Source organism: Asterias amurensis, chromosome 4 (genome assembly GCF_032118995.1).
Source record: "Asterias amurensis chromosome 4, ASM3211899v1".
Classification (NCBI taxonomy): domain Eukaryota; kingdom Metazoa; phylum Echinodermata; class Asteroidea; order Forcipulatida; family Asteriidae; genus Asterias; species Asterias amurensis.
The window spans coordinates 4,200,723-4,222,978 of NC_092651.1; the positions used below are offsets into that span (position 1 = coordinate 4,200,723).

General features: G+C 39.2%; 1 long non-coding RNA gene across 1 annotated transcript in view; it reads right to left on the reverse strand.

Moving 5' to 3' along the window:
* Positions 1 to 22,256, reverse strand: part of LOC139936501 (uncharacterized) — a 59,248-nt gene that overhangs the window by 35,630 nt on the left and 1,362 nt on the right. The window contains exons 2-3 of the long non-coding RNA XR_011785962.1: positions 20,539 to 20,755; positions 16,035 to 16,091 (exon numbers count right to left, since the gene is read on the reverse strand). This is a non-coding gene — a long non-coding RNA (uncharacterized lncRNA). The remainder of the gene's footprint in view (positions 1 to 16,034; positions 16,092 to 20,538; positions 20,756 to 22,256) is intronic.

The following is a 22,256-nucleotide window of genomic DNA, read 5'->3' on the forward strand; positions in this document are numbered from 1 at the left end:
AAAACTACTTCTGACACCCTCTTTTGAACCCTCCTCCTCCAGCCAATGTTAGTTTCCCATAGTGGGGACCGAATCTCCGGCGGACAGAATTCCCTGGAACACCGGCAGTAATGTTCTTACAATGTTAATCCAGATTACAATCACAGCAAAGCCTATCAACTATTCTCCGCAAACAAAGACTACTTCAAATATTCATACTTTTGTCCCCATACAGTTAAAGACTGGAACACATTACCACAATACATCATATCCATCATGGACAACTAGACCATTGGAGGAACCATTACAACCCACCGACAAGTTACATGTACTAAACCTACACCCCGCACTCCTACTTTTCTCGTTTGGCTTTATAAAAAGCATTGAGAATATACAGTAGATCCAGATCCAGATCTATACAGAACATTGCGTTGAACCAGTGAATTTTGTTGACAACATTCAGTGAATGTTGACATCATTCACCATCAAAATCCTCACATTCACAATTGAACCATGGCCCCAGTACAAGACAAAAAGATAACTGCAAATTTAGAGCACAAAAAACAACTTGTTATGCACTCATTGTCAGCACTCAGTCATCAACGCTGAAGGGAACAAAACTTGTTGGTGCCAGCAAAACTGACCACAGGTCATTTGTGGTCCGATTTCTCACTCTTTTGCTTCTCTGCAACACCTGTTCCCCTATCCACGAGTAAATAAACTCAACAAGTGTTTATATTTTCCCTGCTCTAAATCTCCACCGACTTCAAAGGGGATGTTAAATGGTGCTAAGTCTCGCTCTAGGTGAGTACAGAAGTCTTCTTAGTTCGGTCAATTTATTCCTAGGAACTTCTGGTGGTACAGAGCATAAATATTATGTTGGACACGGTACTCGCATATTATTAACTTGAATTAATCTACAACTGCAAATCTGCTACTGCAGGCAGAGATAATAATGTGACACAAGCTAATAGAAAATGAAGGGAGTTGGGAAGGAGACATGAATATGTAAGGCTATGTCGAATCATGTCAAACCATAGCGTAAGAATGGAGCTCCTACAGTGTACATGTACATGTAGTTAGAAATGTGAAAGGCAAGAGAGAAAATCAGGTTTTGGGAATTTGAAGATGTACTGCATGGATCTGATTATGATGTGTCTTTCATGTACTTCTTCATAGAAAAACAAGTATATAAAGTTGCAGCAGCTCTGTATCAAAAAGTGATCAAAAAGGCAATTAATCGTATCGTTTCATAGTTTACTAATACAAAGCGTTTTTTTTTCTTTCTCACAGACGACAGTTTGAGTGAGCTTTAAAGTGTTTCCCAAAAAGCACTTCACACCAGACTTTCAAATTTTCAAATGCTTAGAAAAGTTCTTTGCTAAGCAAAATATGAGTGGGGCGCCTGTTGTAACAATGGAAACTTTGTGGAATTTTGGTTGGTTAGCTATGTCTTCCAAGCAAGATATTTCTGTGCTTAGCAAGTTGTTGTGCTTACCGGCTTTATGGAAGTGGGCCCAGGTCAAAACATTCAAAGCTATTTAACATTATACCAGCTGATTGTATCAAAGCAATTCTGTACACAATGATATTATTTGTCCTCTAACCACATTGAAGCTCTGCCAAGTTTCCCCTTGTTTTGAGAAAAACAAGATTGGGGGCAGTTTGGTGTTTTGATGGCAAGGTCATGACGAGTGATGGGCCGACTAATCAACCAGTTGAGCTTGGTATTGATACTGGAAAAACTGGCAACAACATACAGAGAGTAGGGGCAATTCATCTTTAAAGGCCCTGCCACCTTTAGTAATTGTCAAAGACCTGTAATCTTACTTGGTGTGTCCCAACATATGCATAACAGATCTGTGAAAATTTGTACTCAATTTGTCATCAAAGTTGAAAAAGAATAATAAAGAAAACATCTTTTTGCACAAATTTGTGTGTTCTTTCAGAAGATAATACAAAGCTTCAGGCCTGAAGTCTTTTAATAATTGAGTGAGAAATCACCTCTTTCTCAAAAACTACGTCACTTCAGAGGGAGCCATTTCTCACAATGTTTTATACTATCAACAGCTCTCTATTGCTTTTTACCAAGTAAGTTTTTATGCTAACAAATATTTTCAGTAATTGAAAATAGTGTCCAGTCCCTAGGAATGGTATAACTTTTAGCTGTTGGGAAAGTTCAGTTAGGCGGTCTATTTAAAAAAAGTAATAGTACCATAAAAGTCATTAAAAAAAAGTAAATTTCATCTGAAAAGCTGCTCATTTGTCTATTTATTTTCTTTTACAAAAAAAACCCTAAAACTATTGGGACTACCTGCATTCCTTGCTGTTGTAACTTGCCTTGCAAATGAGATACATGTACCAATTAAAACAAATTTCTCACGAGGAGAGCATCTCAGGATGATTTGTAACGATGCAATTTCTCATTATCAGGTACATGTAAGCTTTCAAATTAAGCAAATGAAAGAAATACTTCTTTTGGTAATCGCCAAACATGTATTTACACCTTTAAAACAAAACCTGCAAGACACCTGTATGTGGAGACATTATTCACAAATATTTATGAGGAGAAAAGATTGTTGAACGGAAGTGAGCATTAAAAGTTTCCGGTGAACTTGCAAAGGTGCATCACCTTTATTTCCTCTATAACAATGAATGTTTATCAACATATAGACTCAATCATTTAATCGTCTGTAATCTGTTTAAAGGGAAAGTAAAAGAAATTCCCTATACTGAATTGTGGCTGTTCTGTGTTTGTTTCAGGATCTCTCATAAAGAAATAATCTTTATTTGCTTTGTTTTTTAAGTCTCCTTTAAAGACACTGGATACTATTGGTAATTGTCAAAGACCAGTCTTCTCACTTGGTGTATCTCAACATATGCATAAAGTAACCAACCTGTGAAAATTTCAGCTCAGTTGGTCGGCGAAGTTGCGAGATAACTATGAAAAAAAACTTGTCACACGAAGTTGTGTGCTTTCAGATGCTTGAATACGAAATCTCAAGTTCTAAATCTGAGGTCTCAAAATCAAATTCTCAAAAATTGCTTCACTTCAGAGGGAGCCGTTTCTCACAATGTTTTATACTATCAACCTCTCCCCATTACTCGTTACCAAGTAAGGTTTTATACTTACAATTATTTTGAGTTAGTACCAATAGTGTCCACTGCCTTTAAGTGTGTTTGAAGTTGTATGTTTGTTTTTCCCCCTTGTTTCCCCCCTTTTTTTTGGGGGGGGGGTGGGGGTGGGGGAGGGTTTCATGTAATTCTTGTTTATGCTTACACTTGTTTTATATATTTTGGTATGCTTATTACCTGCTTGTTTTACTTATTTTAATCCGTAAAGCCCCTTGAGTGTCTCTTTAGGCAGATTTTGGCGCTATATAACTGCTTTTATCATTAATTAGTGTTAAAGTTAGAACTGAGATCATTCGGTTTGAACCAATCAAAGTTCCCAGTATATGTTTGCTTCTTGAACCAAGGTTCAATTACCCGAGTTACTCCTACAATCATGAGAAGTTTTGTTTAGCATTTCCAATCTAGAGTGTGACTGTGATTATATGGTCAGTGCCATTAAATGCTCAGCGTCGTGTATATATGCCCCAGGATGCAGGCTGCCTCAAAGAGAAAGAGTACTTGTTTGTCAGAGAAGGGAGAAGGAGCAACCCAGGCTGCCTGGATGAAGGCAGAGCTAGCCCCTGGGCAAGAAGGGTTTGGTATCTCACTGAGATGATCCTTGGAAAGCAGCGTGAGCCCAGACAGTTTTATCAACAACTGCTGGGACAGTGTTGAGTCACTTGATGACATCTTGGGGTTAATCTTGTAATTAGTATTTGTACATCACATTGGGTTTTCAGGAGGGGGTGTTGGAAGTGTGACATTATTAAACTTTTAAATGGTATGGTGGATTGTTATTCAAAGACAGTACTCTCTTAAAGGTGAGTAGGCCTACATTATTTATTTTATGAAAAGTTAAGTACTACTTATCGTCAAGTATTAAAGTCACTAGCCCTACACTGTTCAAACAACCTGTGCAGTGTCATCATTGGTGGTCACATTTTGCATCAAACAACGTAACATAATTTAAGTTATTAAGAATACTTAGTAACGTAACTTTCAGTACCTTACTTGAACTTGAAGTGAGAGATTCAAGCAAACAAATTATTGATTGGAAGAGAGCTTGTCCTTTAAGTTTAATTGTTTCAAACAGAGAATAGTGGTGGTGGTGGTGGTGGGGGGGGGGGGGGCTCGGAACCCTTGTCACCCTAGATGTACAAGAAGGGGGAAATGTCTTTACCCCCACTTGCCTTGCCCCCTTGAAAAACTATGGTAGTGCCACTGCTAAAGAAATGATAATAAAGAAAGTCATAGTATCAAGTAATAAACCACAAGGGTAAATCTGAAATAATTTGAAATAAATCTATAATATTTTAGACAATGTAAGCCCCTAAGTACACTCACCCTCCTAAAGGCCTTAAAGGGAAGGTACACGTTTGGTAATTACCAAAGCAAGCTTGTAATTAAAAACTGACTTGGTAACTAGCATTGGAGAGCTGTTGATAGTATAAAACATTGTGGGAAACAACTCCCTCTGTAGTAACATAGTTTTTGAAAAATGGTAATTTCTCACTAAAATATTAAAAGACTTTTTATTCCTATCTGAAAGCACACAAATTCGTCAACAAGGGTGTTTTTTCTTTCATCATTTTCTCGCAACTTTGATGACCAATTGAGCCCAAATTTTCACAGGTTTGTTATTTTATGCTTATGAAAGGATACACCAAGTGAGAACACTGGTCTTTGACAATTACCAAACGTGTACAGTGCCAAATTGTGTTTGAAGCTTTTGCATGGTGTGGAGAATAAGAGTAACTATAAATATAAATATTAACAGTAAACTTGCCCATGGTTGTACCCGCAAGTTTACTACTAATATTTATATTTATAGTTACTCTCGTGTACAGTGCCTTTAAACAAAACTGCTTTCCCTCAAACTTTGTAACACTTTGTATGAATGGTCTTTAATGTACATGATGACAGGTCTGATAAAGCACCACCACACAACCCAGTTGTGAAGAAGTTGGCAAGTTCCAACCAAACCGCTAAACGTGGTAATTTATTACCTCCCAACCAGCATCAAGTATTAGTCATCCCATAGTCATACAAGTTACCACTGTGCCAAGGGTGTATAAAAGTCAGCGTTACAAGTCTCAGAGGAACAATATTATTTTGGTTACAATCAGTGTTTTAACCCTGCAGGTATTATTTACAGTATGCTCCCTGGAGAAACATAAAGTGTAGACATGTAGGTTACAGAAATTTTAAAGGTGGTGTACAAAATGACTTCATAAAAACTACAGGGCCGTATTTCATGGCTCTGCTTACCATAAGCACAGAATTAGCGCTTACGGAAGCAGGGAATTCTGTGCTTACGTCAAGTGTATTTCACGGGTTAGCAGCGATATTTGGCTTCTGCGCATGCGTAGTCCGCGTTACTAGGCATTCTATGCTTACACGGCTAGCGCAGAAATTTGGCGCTTGCACGTAAGCGAGGAATCGTGATCGTAAGCGCAGATTTCGCCGGTAAGCAGAGCCATGAAATTGGGCCCAGTTTACCACAAGTCTTTGGATGAGTTATTTCATGTCCTTCCTCTAGTTTCCGGTAATCCATCATACAAACAACATGAGAACATTCCCTCATTTTTTGAAGGGTCTTCTAATGCTTTCTTAAGTTTGACAGTATTTGAGACATAAATATTTCCGTGAAGGATTTTGACCATATCAAAGACCCTCTATGACTTGACTGGTATAAACTACTCAGTGCACTTGAAACTATAATGTTTATAGAAAATTCATTTACACACTTGAAACTAGTTTGGAACTTTAAAAATTACTAATTTTGTTTTGAGAGCTCTACTCTGCCTAAACTCCACAGGTATGCCTTGGTGTCTCTTGCGCCCTGGCTGGCTGCAAAAGTTGTGCCTCATCACCTTGTATACCAACATGCTACAAATGGTTCTCATTATTAAACAATAGCTCTAGCTGTTGTATTTAATGGACGCTTTAAGATGGCCATCAGGTGCGACAAAGAACTATAAGAACTGCAGGTTACTAGTAAGTTATCAAATTTTTTGCTTAGCAAAGAAATTTGCTGCGCAGTACTCTCTGCTTAACAGTTTTATGAAATTGTGCCCATGACACAAAGTGTGACTGTGCAATATGGAACAGCATCACACATGGTAAAGCTGTTGCCATGGATCGACCAATCAGAATGTAGGGTTTAGGTTAAGATAATTATTATTATGATGATGGTGATGACATTCTTTATACAATTGTTGCACGCTGCGATGGGGTCCATGGCGTTTTGTACACCCAAGGGGGAAAATGGCAACCGAGGCGAAGCGCAAGGGTGCCATTTTCCCCCCGAGGGTGTACAAAACCCATGGACCCCAAATCACAGCAATGCAACAATTGTTTTGTTATACCGTAACATGATTATTCCTCTTCTCAAAGTTCTGCTGTCATCTTCAAACATTAATTACGACGAGTATGCAAAGTTTAATAGCAAACACACAGTACCAGTTGTTCAAACAAGAAACCATTCTTCACTGTTCCCTCGAACCAGCGGCCGTTTCGTACTAAGCGCTTGAAATCGACCAGCGCTGGGAACGATCAAGGTGATGTACACCAGTTAACATCACTCATGTTACCCGCCGCGCTGTGCAGCCATGGTACATGCGTATTTGTTGCACAGCACGTGATTGGTTCTCGACCAATCAAACTTCACAGTTTGTTACCGAGGTATTACAATGATAATTGAATGACTCTTTGTTCATATACACTGTTGTATAATCAAAACTTCAACCTGCACTTTAAGTATCGCTGCTTTTACTGTGACAATACTATACACTTCACATTCTCTCAGGAGATAATTTGTTGCCCACAAGAGAACCCTCGTCTGACATTCTACATCTTCCAAGAACTATGAATACAACCATAATTTATGAACACCAATTGACCACATGCTAAACTGCACTTGCAACTACTGTTGTAAAACAAAATTGGACATTGCCTCTCTTGGGCAAAATATAATGTTAACTAGTGGATGCTGAACAACTTCAATGGCAACCAACAACTTCCTGCTACAATGTAGTAGCATCTTTTTGACTACACCACAATATAAAGCTCCATTCTTTGATTGAATCAAGACTGACAGTATCTATAGCCCACCTACAGAGATCATTTTCTCCACAAATCTTAAGTTACCGTAGAACTAAACAGACATCATTTGATAATATGGCCAGTGTACACAAGGTGGTGTTTGTTATTTTACTTTGGTTATACAGGACTCGGTATAAAGTTCAAGACCAGCCACTGTGGAGACTGAACTCCTGACACCCAAGACCTAGACCAGACAAACCCAGAGTCCCAGGGGAAGCGATCCGCCAGAGATTCTGTCCTGAAGGAGGATGTTTCACAAGAGGGCGCTATCAGAAGTAGTTTGTTCACAGTTCGCCGAATGGGGGAGAGTATCTCCAGGCACAACAGCATTGCAGGAGAGTCCACCATGCAAGATTGAAAAAAAGTTCTTGAAAATCCCACACTGAATCAACCAAACATGGGATGACACTGAGAGAATGGTCCTCACTGGGATTTGAACCCAAGACCCCTGACACTCCAGGCAGATGCTCTACCAACTGAGCTGTGAAGCACAGCGGTATACAGTACACCCACATGCATTGTGTGCAACTGGGCAAAGTAACACATACTTTGTGTTGGAATAGTGCCTAAACACCATAGAAGTGAAATAACAAAACATGGGATGAGAGGAAAATCAAATGGTCCTTACTGGGATTCGAACCCAAGACCCCTGGCACTCCAGGCAGATGCTCCACCAACTGAGCTATGAGGCACAGCAGTAGACCTATACTCCCACAGGTTTTTACCTAAGAACAACATTTTTCTCTCAGTGTTGAGCCTGAATCAAACACAAGCAAAAGCAAGATTCTATTTTGAGAAGCCTAAAGTAACCCTCATGAGTACCAGGTCTTGAACATCTTTGAGAGAGCAAGGCCATTTTCATTTTGCAAAGGGGCACATCCATGGAAAGCTTTTGAAGGGGCATTAAGGCTAATAAGACCATGGCAACAGAGGTCATGGCCTCAATGTAAATCCATTGGGCCTCGAATTTCATCTTTGAGAGGGCAAGGCCCTTTTCATTTTGCAAAGGGCACTTCCATGGGAAAATCTTAAAGTCTATGGGACACTTTATGAAGGGGCACAAAGGTCAAGACCTGGGCCCAATTTCATAGAGCTGCTAAGCACAAAAATTTGCTTAGCTTGAAATTGTTGCCTTGATAAAAACAGGATTAACAACAAAATGTCCATATGGTTTCAGGATATTGCAAACAATGGCTGAACACCAGTAATAAGCGATATGCAAGAAATGGAAACTTGGTTGGTAATCCTGTTTTTTTCCAAGGAAGAAATTTCATGCTAAGCAAATTTTCGTGCTTAGCAGCTCTATGAAATTGGGCCCAGGGGCAACATAGGTCATGGCCTCAATGTAATTCCAGGCCTGGACAACTTGACATGCAACCGTCCGACTCTACATACAAACCTCTGCTAATGTGGTTTGCAATTCATGATTTTAAGCTAAGATGGCAAACACTTTAACTAAAGCAGAAACAGAGGGTAAAATACTTCAAGCAGAGTCAAACTTTCTCATTCTTAAACTCAGATGTGGAGACATTCTTAGCTGGGAGGGATGATAGTAAACCCTTCCAATGTGTAAATTGCCCATCTGACACTAGGCCCTACTGGTGAGCAAAATGAGGAAACAATTGTTGTTTTTTGTATGGGTTTGTTTATAAATGGTGTGACACAAACATTATATTTGTGTCTGCCAAGTGCAATACTCTATGGCATTTGCCAACAATAGACAGTGTACGCATGCGTGAATGTAAGTAGCATAATCAGGGCAATTAAAAACCTTGCCCTTCAAACTCAGCTCAACCCTTTGAGGACCCTTTCTGTATTTGACACCATCTTTTGAGACTTTCAAAACGGTTTTGTATTCAAAGAAATTCTTTTACATGTTTCAAACGTTCAGGTGATAAATGTGTTGTGCATGAAACATTCATTAACCTATTATTAAAACGCCCACGTCATGTCAAAGCCAAAACCATCAACCTTTCAAAACTTTGGGAGTAACCATGTTTGTGATAATGCACAAATTTTTATTATATTTTTTTGAATAACTTTATTGTAAACTTAGAAGAGAGAGGGGGAGGGATCAGGGTTTTGTTTAAGGCAGGTACATGTAGTTATAAAGTAGGAAAGTACTGAAAATGGACTAATTCCAAGGATTTAGGGGCAAGTCTGTGTAAGTGAACAACTTCTCTATTTACGACCTTGAAATCATTGCTACTTCAAAATCTGTAAGTGTGTTACTTGATTAGTAAACAAAATGTCTTGTAGAAAAATATTCTGTCCGCCATTTTACAGAAAAGGGTAAAAGTGTTACACCCCAAATTCAACACATCCATAATGCATAGACTAAAGCAAAATTAGTTCCTGAGCCTATCATTAAAGCTTACTGGTGTCACAAAGGATGGAAACAAGTTTGAGAAAAAAAAAATGAAATATTAATTTATCATATTTGAACATCAGGCAATATACTATTCTGAAGTATTTTGGGAATCAGTTTACAATGTAGATGTATTTTTGGATGCACAATATTGATATTTTTGAAATAATACCCGAAGTAACAATGAGGAGATGAAACGTTTCAATTCAAATAGCAAACAAAAAAGTACAGATGATCCATAGTTTATCAGTTATCCACGAAGCGTGCAATTGACACAATATCTCAAGTCCTCGAGTTTCCTCGCAAGAAAATGAAAGTTTTCCACAATTAATCATGCTAACATTTCCTCCAATGTCATCTCTGCATATAATCTGATGACAGAATGAGTTATAGGAACACCCTGGCTAGCTATGTTTGTAATCATAAGTCCACCTTCATGCCCTCCTATAGGCTGTATAAATCCGTCAATGGGAGGCGGAAACCTTTACTCTTTGGTTTAGTTTCTTAAAGTGGTGGTCCCTCGGTAGTTTTAAAGAACTTCAGGTGACTTGGTGCCCTTCAAGTCCAAACAATGTTCTCATACTGAGGCTTGAAGGAACTTAAAGGCTGAGTCACACTGCAGCGATAATGAAAACGATAACGATCACGACTCAAAGAGAACGCATTCTATTGGTTGAACGAGCGTGTGCGTATTCTGCGTGGAGCAATTCAACCAATAGAATGCGTTATCTTTGCATCATGATTGTTTTCGTTATTGCTGCAGTATGACTTGGCCTTTAGTCCTGTCCTGACTCCCTAGCTCAATAATGGTATTATTGATACCTTACTGAAAGATTCTGATCGTGTTAAATAAATTCCAGTCCTCTAAATTGTTAAACTTCCAAACCCTGCAGTCTTCTGGATTTTACCCCCCAAATTCGAGCTCTGATTCAGTAATTCAGTAAAGTGTACCTATCACTTTAAGTGTAAATAGACCGGCAAGGAGCACTGGATGAAAGAGAATTACCGGTGACTGGAGTGTCTACCGCCATCTTGTGTTTAGTCTTGGCAGTTATGGGTCAACTTTGCTTACATGTTTGGTCCCATGGGGATACCAGTACGGGGAGCACTTATCACTAATGTCTTATAAGCAATGCTTTAGGAGAGCAAGCTCAGTTGTACACAATGGCCTACTTTTCAATCACTCCAAAGTGCAGATGGTTCAAGTGAAACAGATATACATACAGATAGGCCGTTCTGCTAAAAATTATTATTTTGTAAGGTTAAAGATCCAACTATGGAAGATGTTATAGCCGTATCAAAACCATTCCCAACATTCCTATGAATAATTTGAAATACCATCATGTACAGTCTGTCACATATTACTTATTCCACAAACATTGATGTGTCTTTGCTCTATGGTGTAATGGTCACTTTGAGTGCCAACTCAAAATTCAACTATATATACATTCCCAGCTTATGATGTTTGTTTAAATTGATTTTTCTTGCCGTCTTTTTGTTTATTTCTGTTGGTGATGTGTTCTTTGTAGAGGTCCGTATTACTATTAGAGTTCCATATTGTTTGTTTGTTTGTTTGTTTGTTTGTTTGTTTGTTTGTTTGTTTGTTTTTTTGTTTGTTTGTTTGTTTGTTTGTTTGTTTGTTTGTTTGTTTGTTTGTTTGTTTGTTTGTTTGTTTGTTTGTTTGTTTGTTTGTTTTTTTGTTTGTTTGTTTATTTCCAAATATCACAATATATAATGTTAAGACATAATAGGCATTAGGGTTATTACTATTGGTGGTCCATATTATTATTATAGACGTCCATATAAAATTAGAGGTAAATTACTTTCAGAGGTCCATCTAGTCCATATTACTATTAGAGGTCCATCAAGTCCATATTACTATTAGAGGGTCCATATACCGTAATAAACGTTCATATAACTATATAAGCAGTGTTGTAGCCACGGTGGGCGGTGCCGGGCGGGTCTGCCCAGAACTAACAAATTTTGCCCAGCACTCTGAGCAAAAAATACACTGTGCTGCCCAGCACAGATTTCCCCCAGATTGCACTTCAGCAAAGATGGCCCCATATCTCCGCTCGCCCTCTGTGGACTAAATTGGATTTGGAGCCCATCACTAAGACTAGTCTAGCTACAACACTGTATATAAGGTACATATTACTATTAATAGTAATGCCAAAGATGTGTGACCTTAGCAACCCTGATACTTAATATCATCTAGTTAGGTGTGGCAGATCCAAGATATCATGGCATCACCACAAAGGCCAGTACCCCCCCCCCCACCACCTTCAAAATGATAGCTGTTGCCCCTCCCCCACCCCAAACAGGCCCCAATACAAAACACACTTCTTCTTTTTTTAGTGGAAGTGATGTACATTGTACACACATTGTTACCCCTCCCTACCCCCTCCCTACCCCCTCCCACTTTTAGATGTGTATCACAGCTGCTGGAAGGGAATTAAAGACTTAGAGACTTTATAATAGGTTTCCTTCAGCCCAAACTAAGGTTGTTATCAAAATGGGAAGACATAAAGTTGTTTAGACTTTCGCACTGATCATTTTAGTGAGAAAAGAAATCATATACATGTATGCTCTCTTTCCAAAGTCTGTTTACTGTTAATTGTACATAGGAAACCAATCTTAATGAGTTTTCTAGAATAATTGATCTGAAGTCACAACTGCAAGTTATTTTGACAGTAGATTAATACAGGGACCCTTTCAAGCCAAGGTGTTGATAGGACAAAGGCAGCTCAGGTGAAGGGGTCCCAAAATACAGGAAATAGCTAAAATCAACAACATGTATCACAAGTCTTGGGTCAGCCCAGGAGCCTTCATTACGAGTGGCCTCAATGTACAAGGGAAGAATGAATGTTTGGATTAGTATTCTGAGGTAAACTTGGCCTCCATTTAAACTGGGTACTGTAAACAGGCCTGTCGCAACAGACCTGCTCAGTGTGAAGTCACACTTCAGTCAGGAGGCTTTGTTTTACTGAAAAATGTGGACCAATCATGTTGGAGATGATCGATCAAGAGGGGGGGGGCAGGGAGCGTTGGCATAAGGGCACCACAGAAATTAGGTCAGACAGCATTCAAATTGGCGGCTACAGCTACGGCTACGACTGTTAAGCTGCTAAGTGTGCTGCTAAAGGAGTCCTCTAATTCAATGTAACTAGTCCTAGCTAATTAGCAAATACCCATCCACAAGCGCTAAGTGTTGAATGGGCTGCATGCTGGTCTAGCTAGTGATCAAACTTGATCGCTGGCTAGACCAGCATGCAGCTCATTCCATGCCTAACTCGAGCATACTGAGTAGTTGCGATGAGGTCTATGATGACGCGGGGACAAAATAGCCAGAGCTGAAGTAGCCCCTAAGTGGTTTGCAGTAGGCTACCTATCATAACGCCCACCCAACAAACTTTCTTTGATTTATATTTTAAGTGTTTAACATTCTTCTATTCATTAAAAAATATCATTCCATCATGAGAGAGAAATGAGTTGCTAAATCACCCAACGCCAACAGTGTAATTACTTCTAAGTTAGTTCCGATTTGGCATGGAATGTTTTGAATATACGACTACTTGCGAAAAGTTGTACAATAAGTGGCCTCACGTTTCAACCCTCGCAGAGCTATTCTCAAAGGCTATGACTTTACACCTTAGCTCTAGTTTTAAGGGTTAGCTGGAATTTCTCCTTTACTTGACGGAGTGTTAATGTATAGGTATCACTCCCAAGTACGCTCTTACCCCCCCCCCCTCTCAACAATCACTCAACATTTCCTAACGTACAAATCAAAAATTGAGATGCCTCATTAACATTACTTCAGGTGAGATTTTGCTGAGATAACTGATGAGATAAAAGTCTCACAGGGGAAGAAAAAAGAGAAGATTTAAGAGGTTTTTGAAAGATCTTTGCTTAGTCAAACTCCTTCATAAACTACTCCAAATTTGGAAGTTCTGGTTCAGGAAAAGCTAGGTCAGTTACCTTGTGGGGGGTATTCCTGTGCATAGTTTGTACCAGATAATGAAAGAAGCCAGCGATAACAAGAAACGGTAAACAAGAAAGATGTTGACAGTCAGACAGAGAAGTAATCAATGTAATGCCAAATATGGCTAACTTGCTACTGCAAAAGAAGCAGATGAATCAAAAAGATTTTTCTCTGCAGTAGCTGATGAGGATTTGTACTAGTGTCGCAGTAGTGCATATATGTAAAAGAAAAAGCTACAAACATCATTCCAACTAATATTACATGGTGCTGACGTACAGTCGTACACTGAAAACCCAGCTAACCCTAACACCAGTGTAAACCCTATGAGATTATTTGGGGTATTTTCCAATTTGTGAAAAGTAATATAAGTCTACAGTAGACACAAAAAGTAGGTTTAAACATCAATCTACATGTACATCATACAGTGCGTACAGACAGTTACACTCATTGGCCCACCTTAACTTTTAGTCATTTCTAATTATTGACTCTTTTTAAACAGAGAGGGAGCTAGACAGGTAAAACAGTATGCTTGGAGTAGCAATCCTCCTGCCTTCAAGAGGCTGTGTGGCAGGCTGATCTTTTTTGCCCCAAAAAACTTATTGCAATCCTGCACATAACTTTGTATTTTCACGGTACAGTATTTTCTACAACAGTAATGTACACATTTCATCCATCATCATGGCACAACAAATTGCAAAGGTACTATTTTGAAAGTGAATTTTGCTCAATTTGAATCCCCGGTAATAGGACAAAATACAGTACAATGCCTAGCTTGGTCACAAGTGAATGCTCATTTTGAACTTGTACTCATATTATGTTTGTAGACGGGTCGCAGTGCCTGAAATTGCTGCAGGCACAATTTGTACAAAAGCAGCTCAATGGAAAAAAACAACAAATGTTGCATTTTATGAAGCAGTGTACTATGAACTTTTAATATGTATAAAGGAGGCTAAACAATCTCAAAACATGTTCAACTGTTATAACAATGATCATAATTCCCTGTGGTGACTTGAACCAGAGGGTTTGGTAGAACTAGTTATGATTTTATAAAATTACACATTTTCCAAACCAAAAGTGGAGTAAGTACAAGGTCATCTGCTCCAAGGTGAAACAGTCTATACAAATATTTTGTTGTAATAGAAAACTTCAGTTTGGTACAAAATGTGGTAAGGACATACACTAGAGTACAACTCAATCCAATGTGCATTTTTTACTTATTACTTTCCTGGTCCGATCGGCAGCAAATTGCGCCACATCACCTTGTAAAACATTACATGGTGCTATCAAAATTAGGTCTCATAATTCAAACTTAGTCGCACATCTTGCATGAAAAACTGTATGTTACAGCGGAGTGTCATTGAGTGACGGACATGTGCGCTATTATAAGAAGCCACAATTATTATTACTATTACTATGTTGTACTTTGCCATAAATTAACATCCAAAAGCAACCTGGGGGAACACTGGCTTGCAGGATGACAGCCACTTTGAATGCAACATATTTTCTTGAAGAATCTGAATTATCATGAAGGGACCACACTTTTTATGTAAAGCGAAAAGTGCTTCTTATCATTCTGCTCCTTATTGATTACCCCAAAGCCTATTATACAAATATTGACTGCTTCGAGTGCTGTGGTTAAAACTACGAGGTGATCCCCGGAGCGTTCTGTTTTCCCAAGGCGCACTAGTTAAAGCAGTCATAATTTGTTTTATAACACCCCAACAGACTATTTTTATCATCTTCGTACGCTCGTATGCGCGTTTCAGATACACAGATGCACAACTGATTGTGTTTGAGGTGGGTAAAAAGACGTCTGGGTACTGCACGCCGTGTGATAGTCGTCGGACTATCACACGGCAAACGATGCACTATCACACGGCAAACGATGCACTATCACACGGCAAACGACGCACTATCACACGGCAGCCGTCTAGTAAAACTAAGACATCATGTGATGCGCTCTAAACCAATGAAAGGCAGAATATTTGTAAGGGGTGTTATAAAAGTTTTTATGCAATGTAAGAACCTTTCTATTACGACAATCTTATTTAGTTAGTACAAAAAAGTTATTCTTCCAAAACAAAAACTTGTGCCAATATAACAGGATGAATAGGAAACAAGAAGTTCTGAATATGAAACAAGGAGTATTAGATGTGGGAGAACATTTGAAAAACCCTAAATGAGAAAATCCATGCAATCAAGTAATAGGACTGAAAGCCCACAGGTCTGAAACAGGACTCGAACGGGGGTCCACTGGGATGAAACCCCAAATGGGGACAACCCACACAATCAGGTAGGGACTGAAAACTCAATCCACCCAGGCTACGGTCTGAGGTGACATTCGAACAGGGTCCACAGAGATGAAAGGCAGGGGAAAAAATCACTGAGACAACCCAAATGTAACTTGCTCACATAATGATTGATTACCATGTCTGAATGATACGCTGTAAGATGAATGAATGCTTTCTACAGGTTAGGTTCACTCACCCTTATCCAATGTAAATTTCAAAATATCACTCCAATGGTGTGCGTGCCGACAGTCACCTGCACAGAACAAAGAGGAAAGAAACATTAAGTCTTTGCGCTTGAAAGAATTTTGTCTGAGAGGTGTTTGACTTATGACCTGTCATCCTGGTAGATGACTTTTAACGGAAGTAATTGGAGAGGAGAACATGTACACAATGTTGGCCCCCAATGTACTTTTCTGTGCCGAGAACTGAAGAAGCTGCACGTGTACAAACAAATCACTGGCCGGATCACTTGAGTCTCGATTCTGTGTTTTTACACTTTTTACTACATTGCTCTTCCTCTATGCTGTCAATGTTTTTCATCGGTGACAGCTTTCAAAGATGAAACAGTTGTGTAAAGTAGGCCTTATTATTGCATGTAATTTATCACAGGAAAAAAGGTGATGCGTGCATAAATCAATGTGGAAATCTCACTGCACGATTTCAAAGAAAGCTGGAAAGATTTGTTTACTTCATCCGAGCTAAGTGAATGATCACAAGCACAAGGCAACTTCAGGTGCTTCTAACAACACTAATGTAATAGATGAAAACTTCCATTGGGATATTATACACGTATTGACTGGCAATGAGGTTACTAGTGTACGTCTATTCCCGAGGGACTTTGAGTGACCAGAAGAGTGACCTATTTCCCGAGGCCGAAGGAAATAGGCCAGAGGGGGAATGGACATACACTAGTTACCAAATTATGCCAGTCAATATGTGTTTAATAACACGACTCGGTCTTAAATGTGAAATAAGAAGAGAAATCTGGAAAATAACGGTTCAAGTCAAGAGAGGGCACTGAAACCAGGCACTATTTTCAAAGATTACCCGTAAAACACGCACGCGCAATCACTAGACTATATTAGTTCATCTCACGTGACCGTGTTTCGGCCAACCAGAATACAGAAAAAGCAAGAGGTGTGTTATAAAGAATACTAATTTTGGTTTTTACCCATATACACCAATGTGTGTTTGCACTCAGTACTAGTGTAGCAATTGATTAACTTGCAGTATGAACATTTACAAAACATGAGTGAGCCACAGCTTTAGGTCCTATCCGAGTGTCAAGTGTCAAGTATCGAGACCGGGACTCGAACCCACAACCTGCTGATCAGACACAGGCGCTTGAGGGCGCTTGAGTCTGCTGTGCATGACCACTCGGCCATGACATGCCAGTTGCCTCGATGCCCCTGGTCACTGCCTTGAAAATGCTCCATCAAAGATTTAAGTTTCCCTCTTAGAAGTGCCCTTTACAAGTGAAAAACTGCTTTGCCCCTGACAAGAAAAGAAGTAATAATAACTTGGGAGGGTAATCATCCTTACTCGCCGCCGCTAAGAGCTGAATTGCGAAGGACGCAGCTACAACATGTGCAAGGGCGCCTTTGGCAGCCAGCCACTTCAACCCATTATGACCACGGAGCACAGCCAGAAATCAAAAGTGTTTGATTTTTTCCTGAGGGAGGAAAACCGGATGGTCTGGAAAACCCCAATGGCACAACAGAGAACCAATGTACAACTCAACTAAACTGTTATGGCCCTTGGTGAGAGGCGAGCGCTTGACGCACAAGCCAACCATGCCCCCTTATCAAGGGCTGCGTGCGGGTAATAATAATAAAAATAATAATTGTGGCTTCTTATATAGCGCACCTGTCCGTCACTAAGTGGCGTTCCTGGCACTGTAACATACAGTAGTTCCTGCAAGAATTGGGAGTACATTTGAATTATGAGACCTAATTCTGATAGCACCATGTAATGTTTTAATGTTTTTACAAGGTGCTGTGGCGCAATTTGCTGCCGATCGGACCAGGAACAACGGGGCAAAACCCTTCTCTTTTCGATAAGTGCACTGGGTTCTTTTACATGCGTTACATAACACATGGGACCAACGGCTTAATGTCCCATCCGAAGGACGAAGGAATGGGTATTTCATTTTATTAAAAAAACTTGTTTAATATAGTACTTTTTTAGATATGAATTACCACATGAGACACTGTTACCCATGGCACAAGTTGAAAGATGCACACACAACAAAATAAAAAAAGGGTTCAATGAATCATCTCTGATGTGTACCGAACTCATAAATTAAAAGTTCCAGATTAATACATTTATAACATTACCAATTCATCATCCCCAATAAATGTGGTGTTGGCATGCCATTATTTCCTCTTTAAACCAAGAATTCAAAGTTAACGAAATCGGCGTTCAGAAAATTCCAAATAAATCATATCTCTGCATGGACTCCACCGAGTTTTATTACAAACAATTAACCCTACATTAGTATCCATGTATACTGGAGTGATATACGGTTTCCGTGACAGGCAGTCATAAAACAGTTTGGTAATTTATATCTCACAGTACCAACTAGTGAACACATGCCCTAAATTCAAGTTCCTTTTACAGTTACAGACATGCAAGCACTGACTATAAATAATTGGGAAATATCCATAGCAGGCTGCCCTGAGGGTGAAACATAACAAAACCTAGACTTGTGGAACAAATCATTAAATATCTGTTCCGACGATAGCGTTTCCGACTCTCTCCATGATTCCCGCCACACTGGCGATGTTCTCGCGAGACTACTGGCCCCCGCGAGACTACTGCTTTTGCGCTGCACAATCTCATGTACATGAAGTTGGCTGCCAGCAGTGATCTCACGAGAGCAGTATTCTATCGCGGCGACCTGAATGCATTTTGCCACACCACGACTTGACTTTCACCGTGACAAACATTAACGACTTGTCCACAAGTCTAACAAAAACCAAGCAAATTTGTGTGGTGTTGCACTCTTCCACATTTTAACAGTATTTTGAATTAATTGCAGTGTTAAATGAATGGTGCAGAAAGGTGGTATTGAAATTGATCAATTTTACCTACAATTTTGTTAAAGACAGTGGACACAAAAACAAGTCTTCTCACTTGGTGTATCTCAACAAATGCATAAAATAACAAACCTGTGAAAATTTGAGCTCAATCGGTCAGCGAAGTTGCGAGATAATAATGAAAGAAAAAACACCCTTGTCACACGAAGTTGTGTGCTTTCAGATGCTTGATTTCGAGACCTCAAATTCTAAATCTGAGGTCTCGAAATCAAATTCGTGGAAAATTACTTTTCTCGAAAACTACGTTACTTCAGAGGGAGCCGTTTCTCACAATGTTTTATACTATCAACCTCTCCCCATTACTCGTTACAAAGTAAGGTTTTATTCTAATAATTATTTTGAGTATTTACCAATAGTGTCCACTGCCTTTAAATGCCAGGTTTAAAGCCATTCTTGGAAAAGGGCAACAAGAACAAAATAACTCAGGGGAACTGAATTGACATTCCTCTAAAACATTCTGAGGGAAACATGCACCAGGCAACGAGTTCCAAAGACATGCAGTATGTGGAATAAAGCGGTTGGAATGGCTTAGTTCATCACGGCAAAGCAAGAGTGTGTTGGTGAGAACATGTAAAAAGGATGGTTTCTGAACTCAAACATTCTGATGTTTGGAACCAGGTCAGACACACTGGTGGCGCATTTACCATGAAAATATCTGTAGTTTCATAATGGAGGCTGGCTACTGACCTACTCTAATACAGAAGTTCTAACGATGATCCAAATTCTTCACCAACAAGATCAACAATACACTTCTGCACTCAATCTAATAAAGATAAATTACAGGCAGAAGCTTCGACCTAAATGTGACAACAGTACTCCATTTGGGAACATACAGGTGGAGAGTAGCATCAGGAGGCATGATGAAGACAACCAACTCGCATGGAAGCACTCTTTGCAATTCCTGAGATATTATACCTCTCCCAACTGGCAAAAAACTGATAACCCAGGCAAAGTCACTAGGCCTGATACTTTCACAAAAGCAACGAAAACGATTGCCCCCATGCCTGGTCATTGCATTGGTGCCCTTGAAATGTTCCATTAGAAATTTACAATATCCTCATACATGGTGCCCTTTACCGATGAGAGTATGCCTGGGTGCCCTTGCCCTTTCAAAAAATGAAGCATACAGGCGTGTGGACCCATTTGAATGGATTGAAGTGTATCAACTCTGGAGCGAAAAAAATTGTTTAGTTCTTTGTGCCAATCTTTCCCAATGGTTAATACGAGACACTGGGCATAATACCTTGGGAGTCAAAGAGAATTCATAGGGGTACATATTCACACAAGAAAACAAAAATTGAGTGAGAACAACGTTTTTCTCAATGTTCTTGTATATAGGCGGCCTTTTGTCTGCATTGTTTCGTTATCTGTCAATAGCGTTATGCAATTTAAAAACTGGAACAGGCGAGTTGCACAAAATGCACATTTATTTTTCAAAAATTGGGTAGAAATTATCGTGTTAAAAAAAGAGAGGAAAAACAAAAAGCATTGAAGAAAGAAAAGGCATCACAATAAGGTAAGAAGAGCTAAGTCTGGATGTTGTCAATCGACGTTCCGGCTCTCTAAATTTCCCCTGACAGGTAACAGTACTGAACCTCTTACCTGATGTTAGACAAACAAAGCCTGCCCGATGACAGCATTATACTCCTGATGTCATCTCTCAGTGTAAAATATCAGTTGGTGAGACACATTACACTGTGAAGCAACTAAGCTGCTGTACACCAGATATCCAGGTGCTACTCCTGTAGCTTTGTGCACATAGACCACAAAGAAAGCAAGTCAAAGCTACTTGGAAGTTTGTATCACGATCATCTTCTTCCTGCAAACACAAACAAAAATACAGTACACACATTATTGTTTGGTTTAATGAATTTGGTAATGAGCTATACTAGAGGGTACAAGAATTTCATAACTGTAGGGAAAACATTGATTGTCTTTAAGTTGTATTTTGGGTTTTTGTATAATATTTGTAATAATGTTTGTTTTGGTATAATAATTCGCAGAGTAAACTAACTGAGAAAATTTGGTTTCCTGTTATTTTTGTTTAATTTGGGTTGAAAATTCTCGAGTGGGTTTTGAATGTATGCAACCTCGGATTAGAGTTCCAGTGCTCTTCCAACTGAGCTACCCCACCCTATGTTGGTCGTCTCCATATTTTTTTGTCAATATTTTCGATTGGGGTGCAAGTCAGAAGCCGAGCAACCTGCGCTTAATTTCATAGAGAGCTGCTTAATTTAAGCACAAAAAGTAGCTAAGCACAATAAAAATTATGCTTACCAGAATAAGGTTACCAGCCAAACTACAATGTCACATGCACAATTTGTGACTGGTGTCCTGCTTATTTTTGTTTTGCTTAGCAGAAACATGTTAAGCACAATTCTCTGCTGATAAGCAGAGCTCTATGAAATTGAGCCCTGTAAATTCTGTAACACACCCAAATGTCAGGGGTCACACCCAAATTTACAATACAAGAGCCTGAGAATTGCAGTGAATTATTTCATTTTCAATAGTTTGGGGTTGAACAAAGACAAATTTAGTAGAGCGAGATTTGAACCGGAGACCTTCCATTTAACTTGCTTTTTTTTTGCTTTCAACTAGCACTCTTGAGTTTTCGGTTTTCATTACTGTAACAACAAATAATTGTATAGGAAATCCAATGAAGCTGTTTTGCGCTCATTTGGCAGCATTGTGTAAAAGTACCTCCCTAATTTATTATGGGGAGTTATTGTTGTGTGTACTTACCCTTACCCTCAATTTTTGTTTTAAATTGAAACAACCCAAAATTCAACTGACTTCTTCAAAAAAGAGTCGAGTTGCATGTACTTGAGAACCAAAAAGTAGTAGCTGCAAATCTACTGCAACAAGCATTGCATGCTGATGAGACAAGTGTGACTGGTTTGGCAGATTTAGGACCATGATGTTAAAACAATAAACAAATCAAGGTCATGGAAATATGGGTCAGAAACATCCATCTTCATTGGTGATCCTGGTCACTAACTCAGGTACAGCTGTGCTCCCACCAGTTGGTACAAATCTCTTAAACATGCAGTAAATCTTCCACAAATATCCCGTTTTACAGTTTGGACATAATTTAGAGCTATGACCTCAATAAAATGTGCATCAAATCAAGGTGTGAAAGGATCAGTCCTTTTCTATCCAATAGAGCCTCCCCTGAAGTCTTTGGGAGGCCCACTGAAAATCTGTCACAATAAAGTGTATATAGAAAAGAAATGACCTTAAACTTTATGCAGTCTTTGAATCATCTTCACACAAAAATGATAATAATGCAACAATTTTCAGGATTCAATCTTGGAGGGATC